The sequence below is a fragment of the Pyrus communis genome, chromosome 11 (assembly GCF_041283825.1).
Source record: "Pyrus communis isolate YQ-2024b chromosome 11, ASM4128382v1, whole genome shotgun sequence".
NCBI classification, from domain to species: domain Eukaryota; kingdom Viridiplantae; phylum Streptophyta; class Magnoliopsida; order Rosales; family Rosaceae; genus Pyrus; species Pyrus communis.
In genome coordinates this window covers 23,362,054-23,368,557 of record NC_142575.1, presented here as the reverse complement: position 1 = coordinate 23,368,557, position 6,504 = coordinate 23,362,054, and positions in this window count along the sequence as shown.

The following is a 6,504-nucleotide window of genomic DNA, read 5'->3' as shown; positions in this document are numbered from 1 at the left end:
AATATCTTTTTACCTTTTTTTGTTCGACATAGGTATGTGCTAGGGTTGCAAATGGACGGTATGCAATAGGTGCAGGCTACCGAACGACACAAGACGGATTTAGAAATACTGAAAAGAATCGATGAGATCGTGCATACTAATAGTATATCACGTGTTTTTATATAAATAGTGAAAATTTTTATTTTTTAAGTTATTAACTTTTTAACACACATATTCTATAATTTATATAATGACACGTGATTTACCATCTTATGTATCGTTTACACTGAAAAATCTCTCCATGATATGGTTGTTATTGCAACAGTAGATACTGTCAGGTGTGCTAGATGGTTGGCGAGTCAGATCGCAGTGTGGTGGCAGGTTTGGTTAAGCAATAGAGGCAGGTCGAGGTGGTCAAGTAGGCACTGGTGCAGGAAAAAAAAACAAAGGAAAACTAATGGTAAAATATTTGAAAACTATGAGTTTTAACAATAAGAATAAAATAAAGGGTAAAGTGAATAATACAAAGATTGACTTTTTTAGTATAAAAATATGGTTTTTCGTTAAAATAAATAGTACTGAGAATTTTTTGTTAAAGTTCCCAAAAAACAAGTTTGGGATAAAAAGCCAGTTTTCCAATCTTTTGCTGCTTCGGTTTTCCCTCAGTTGTGGGAAAAAAAAAAAAGGAAAAAAAAAAAAAAAAACCACAAGTTTTAATATCTTTATCAAACATTAGAAAGACCTCAACGTTTTTTGGTATCCGCTTTTTAAAAAACATCAAAAGTACCAAAGTGGTAGTGAACAATAATTAGCAATCATTTAATAGTACAGTCTAATGATATTTTTCTTTATTTAGAATTAAGTGATCTTAGTTTCAAATCTTATAGATGGTGATTCAATACTAAATTAGGTTGCCCATTATGTGGCTTAATCGAACTCTCATTCTCCTTAGTATAAAAATATATCGATGTGCTTAAAGAAAAAAATCCTTAGTTTTGTTTTTTTTTTGAACAAATAATATTATCAACACTAATGGAAATGAGGATGGACTTAGACGCACAATGAGCAAACAATAATTCATAATGAGTTAGTAATAATATGATTTAAACTCGTATTTAACGAAAATCAAACTTAAAATTTTTTATTTAAAAATAAAAAAATATTACTGAATTATAATACAAAATGATTCTAATTTTTTGTTATATTATTTATCGGGTGTTATTAAACGACAAGCACGGGTCAAAAGTATCCAGCTGTCGTTTCACGCGGTCCACCTCCAAACATAGGTTCTGTATTATAATTGAATACGGGACGAGGTGGGTGCAGCAAACGAGGCCTGTAAGTTATAATTACAAACTTGAAGTGCTTGGTTTTATATTGTTTTTTGTTTTGAGATTCGTTCTGTATTATTGAATACAGGACGAGGTAGGTGCACGTTTACGTGGCCTGTAATTTATAAGTAGGTTCTGTATTATTGAATACAGGACGAGGCGGGTGCAGCAAACGAGGCCTGTAAGTTATAATTACAAACTTGAAGAGTTGCTTGGTTTTATATGGTTTTTTTGTTTTGAGATTGGTGTAGGTTCTGTATTCTTGAATACAGGACGAGGTGGGTGTAGCAAACGAGGTTTTGGAATTCACACACGAAATTTCTGCCGATGCATCTGTCGGAAGGCTACTATTGGGGTTGTTCTTGTGTGGCTCAACCACTAAGTTGTCATTTTCTGCCTTTTTGGGACTTTTTTACTCTTTTGTCGTTCATATTGATGTGCCATACAAACGAATTCTATTTTTATTATTTTTTAGGCATATGGATTTTAGTTTTAAAACTAACATACTTTGAATATTTTTTTTTTTTCAGATCCATTTGACACAATGTATATTATATTGGAGTGGATAAATAAATTGGTTACAACTTTGTGATTCTTGAGATTCGAACTTATTAGTGAAAATAAATGTCACTATAATATAGTATTAAATTAATTTTCAGGTTTCAAAACGGGTAAAATTGTATAATTTATGTCTCACATCTTTTTACTTCCAAATTTTTAAAATTTTACCTAACTGTTGACAAAAAAATATTACTACAACAGTAACAATCAAGCTTGATCCTACTAATTGGGTGAACATTATGAATTCTAGAACGTCATTGCATTCAGTTTTTGCCAAGTCTTCCGTTAACTCTAAAATTCCACATTTTTTCTTAAAAACTCTTTCCAAGTCTTCCTTTACCGTTTTTGCCTTGAGCATTCATCTCATTGTCCCATCATCTAACGAAGCACTTGCAAGTCTTCAGTTCATTTGTCCAAACACCTTAAACGATTTTTTCTTATTTTATCTTCAATTAAGGCCTCTCTTACTTTACCTCGAATATCTTTATCCTTAATCATGTTCTTTCTCGTGTGCCCACACATTCAACGAAACATTTTCATATCTGTGATAAGCTCATATTTATATATATTTTACATCAAATTCACTTGTCTTTTCTTAGTTAGTTCCTTATATTTCCTGCACTATTTGCTTTGTTTTTGTGTTTTGTAGGATTTTTCATGCAAAGAAGAGAAAAAGAGCACAAGTGGGGTTTCAAATAGAAAATTCGTCAAGACTAATGGTGCAGATCAACTTACTTTGGCAGCAAGTTATAAACAGCTCGAGATGAATTAGAAAATGAGGCTTATATGCTCGCAAAGCTATGGATGTCCATTTTCAGCATTTTATGCCTTGTTAATATCATTTTTTTGGAAAAAATTATGCCCATTTTAACACTGAATGACTCACAAAAAGCTAAGTAGTTTCTAACTTATAAGAAAGCAATAAACACATTATATCCTAGCAACCACAATTGATGTAACCAAGAAAACCACAAGTCACAATACTAATTGGCTTTTGTTAGGATTGAATTGTCATGATGATGGGAACCACAACACATTTGGAAGGTTATAAAAAAAATAATAATAATATGCTTAGTGTGGAAAGGAGAAAGGAAGGCAGCAAGAACGTCGGGGGAAAGGAAAAGCAGCAGCAAGGATACCTCACTGTTTTCTTTTGGTTTTATCTTCTCAAACTTATGTCTTTCTTTTCTTTTAATTTAAGAATTATGTGTAACTAAATTTTCAAAAGTTAGGGGTTGTTTTGAAGCACCAAATATGATTGCAAGTTTGTTATGACATTTTGTTTATATTTCTTTATGAATGGATGAAAATTGGTTAACTACCTATGTCAATGATGAATTCTTTATGTGTTTTTAGTGGATACATACTTAGTAAGCACATCTAGGATTCTAATACTATGAATATGTGCGTGTCTACCCTTACCCAATAGAGTAGTATTTGTTAATTGCGATTAACATGTGAACCAATTTCTAAAATAAGTAAGACAATGCCAGTACTTACGATGACAAGTGAACCCATTTCTAGAATAAGTAAGACAATGCCAGTACTTATAATGCCTTGTAATGACTTATGCTCTTCTTGTTCTTAATGATTTCAACTTGTTTAATATATGAACATGTCATTCAATATTGCATTTTAGGAACTAAGTTAAGTTGAAAACATTATTATCTTAACATGTTACGTAAGAGAGAGTAATAAGTTGAGTTCAAGCTAGCAACGACCCAACTTGAGCATCTTCATCCATAAATAAAAGGAATTTGAATGAAACATAACTTATTTGCATGATATTGGTGGTGGATAGCACTTCCCCTAGCTTGTTTTCTTAATTTGTGAACTAAAATCTATTTTCGTTATTTAATTTTTGTTTCCAATCTTTTATTACTTCGGTTTTTTAATTCTTATTACCCTCAGTTGTGGAAAGAAAAAAAAAGGGTTTTAGCATGTTTATCAAACACTAAAAGATCTCATCTTCTTTTGGTATCCGCTTTTCAAAAAACGTCAACAGTACCAAGGAAGTACTAAATAATCTTTCATAATCACTCAGTATTACGGTTTGGTAATATTCATCTTTTTCATTTAAAAATGAAATACTTTAGGTTCGAAACTTATAAATAACGAATTCGACATCGAATAAAGTTACTCATGACGTGTTCTTGCCTTTAGTATAAAAACATATCAATGTAATAAAAAATTACACTAGCTTTCTTGTTGCATTTTTTATCAGGTGTGGAGCGTATTAAACGGGAGGGACGGGTCAAAAGTATCCAGCGCTCGTTTCACTAAACATAGGTTCTTGTTCGAATACCATGTGAGGTGGGGGCACCAAATATGGCCTGTAAGTAATAATTACAAACTAGAAGATTGCTTGGTTTTATATGGCTTTTTGTTTTGGAATTCACACACGAATCTGCCATGCATCAGTCGGAAGACTACTGTTGTGGTTGATTTGTGTGGCTCCACCAGAAAGTTGTCATTTTCTTCATTTTTGGGACTCTTTTACTCTTCTATCGTTTACATTGGTGTGCCAGACACGAATTTTGTTTTTATTATTTTTAGGCATATGGCTTTTTGTTTTTTTTTTTAATCATACAATAGCATTTGCAAGTTAAATATTAGATTAACAATTGATAAAGTTCAAATCCACGCAGTCATACAAGGATACAACACATTTCCATCAAATTCTAGCTTTAGAACTAATATACTTGGAATATTTTTTTTACAGATTTATTTAATATAGTGTATATTATATTGGGGTGGATAAATAAATTAGTTACAAACTCGTGATTCTCGAGATCCGAATTTAAGATATCTCATTTATTAATGAAAATGAATATCATTATAATATAGTATTCAGTTGCTTTTCAAATTTCTAAACGGGTAAAATTGTATAATTTATGTCTCATATATTTTTACTTCCAAATGTTTGATGTATGGAGGAGGCTAGTTCTATAGTCAAAATCAAGCACCTTGTGGATCTTGTCACCCTGATTCGAGGCTCTCTCCTTAAAATTTCACCTAATTATTGACAAAAATAAATAAATATATAAATAAATACTACAACAACAATCAAGCATTATCCTACTAATTGGGTGAACTGCATGAATCCTAAAAAGTCATTGCATTAGTTTTTCGCCATGTCTTCCATTAGCTCCAAATGTTCTACATTTTTTTTTCTTAAAAACTCTTTTCAAGTCTTTATAGGTATTCCTCTACCGCTTTTGCTTTGAGCCTTCATCTCATTGTCCAATCTTCTAACCAAAGCATTTGTAAATCTTCGGTTCACATGTCCAACTCACCTTAATTGATTTTTCTCTCATCTTATCTTCAATTGGGGTCTCTCCTACTTTATCTCGAATATCCTTGTTCTTAATCATGTTCTTTCTTGTGTGCCCACACAATCAACGAAACATTTTCATATCTATGATAAGCTTGCATTTAAATATATTTTACATCAAATTCACTTGTCTTTTCTTAGTTACTTCCTTTTATTTTCAAACTATTTGCTTTGTTTTTGTGTTTTGTAAGCTTTTTCAAGCAAAGAAGAGAAAAAGAGCACAAGTGGGATTTTAAATAGCAAATTCCTCAAAACTGCCTGTACATATCAACTGACTTTGGCAGCGATTTACAAACAACTCATAATAAATCAGAGAATGAGCCTTATATGCTTGGAAATCTATGAATGTCTACTTTCTGGAGCATTTTAGGGCTTGTTAATATTGTTTTTCTAGAAGAAGTTATGTTTGTTTTAACACTGAAAGGTTCTCAAGAGGCTGAGCAGTTTGTAACTTATAAGAAAGCAATGAAAGCAGTTAACACATTAAATCCTAGCACCCACAATTGATGCAGCCAAGAAAACCACAAGTCACAATACTAATTGACTTTAATTAGGATTGAATTGTCACGATGGTGGGAACCATAACACAATTGGATGGTTATGAAAAGAAAAAGAAGAAGAAGCTTAGTGTGGAGAGAAGAAAAGAAGTAGCAAGGACCTCATTCTTTTCTTTTGGTTTTATCTTCTCAAACTCATGTTTTTCTTTTGTTTTAATTTAAGAATTATGTATAACAAAATTTCCAAAAGTTAGGGGTTGTTTTGAAGCCCCAAATATGATTGCAAGTTTGTTATGCCATTTTGTTTAGATTTCTTTATGAATGGATGAAAATTTGTTGACTACCTATGTCAGTGATGAATTCATTATGTGTGTTTTTTTTTTGTGAATGCATACTTAGTAAGCATATCTACGATTCCTAATGCTATGAATATGTGTGTGCCTTACCTGATAGAGTAGTACTTGTTAATTGCAATTAACCTGTGAACCAATTTTTAGGATAAGTAAGACAATGTCAGTATTTACGATGCCTTGTGACGACTCAAACTCTTTTTGTTCTTAATGATTTCTACTTGTTAAATCTATGAACACGTCATTCTAGATTACATGCTAGGAACTAAGTTAAGTTGAAAACACCATTCTCTTAACATACTAAGTAAGAGAGAGTAATAAGTTGAGTTCTAGCTAGCAGTGACCCAACTTGAGCATCTTCATCCATAAATAAAAGGAATTTGAATGAAATATAACTTATTTGCATGATATTGGTGGTGGACAGCCTTCCCCTAACTCGTTTTCTTAATTTG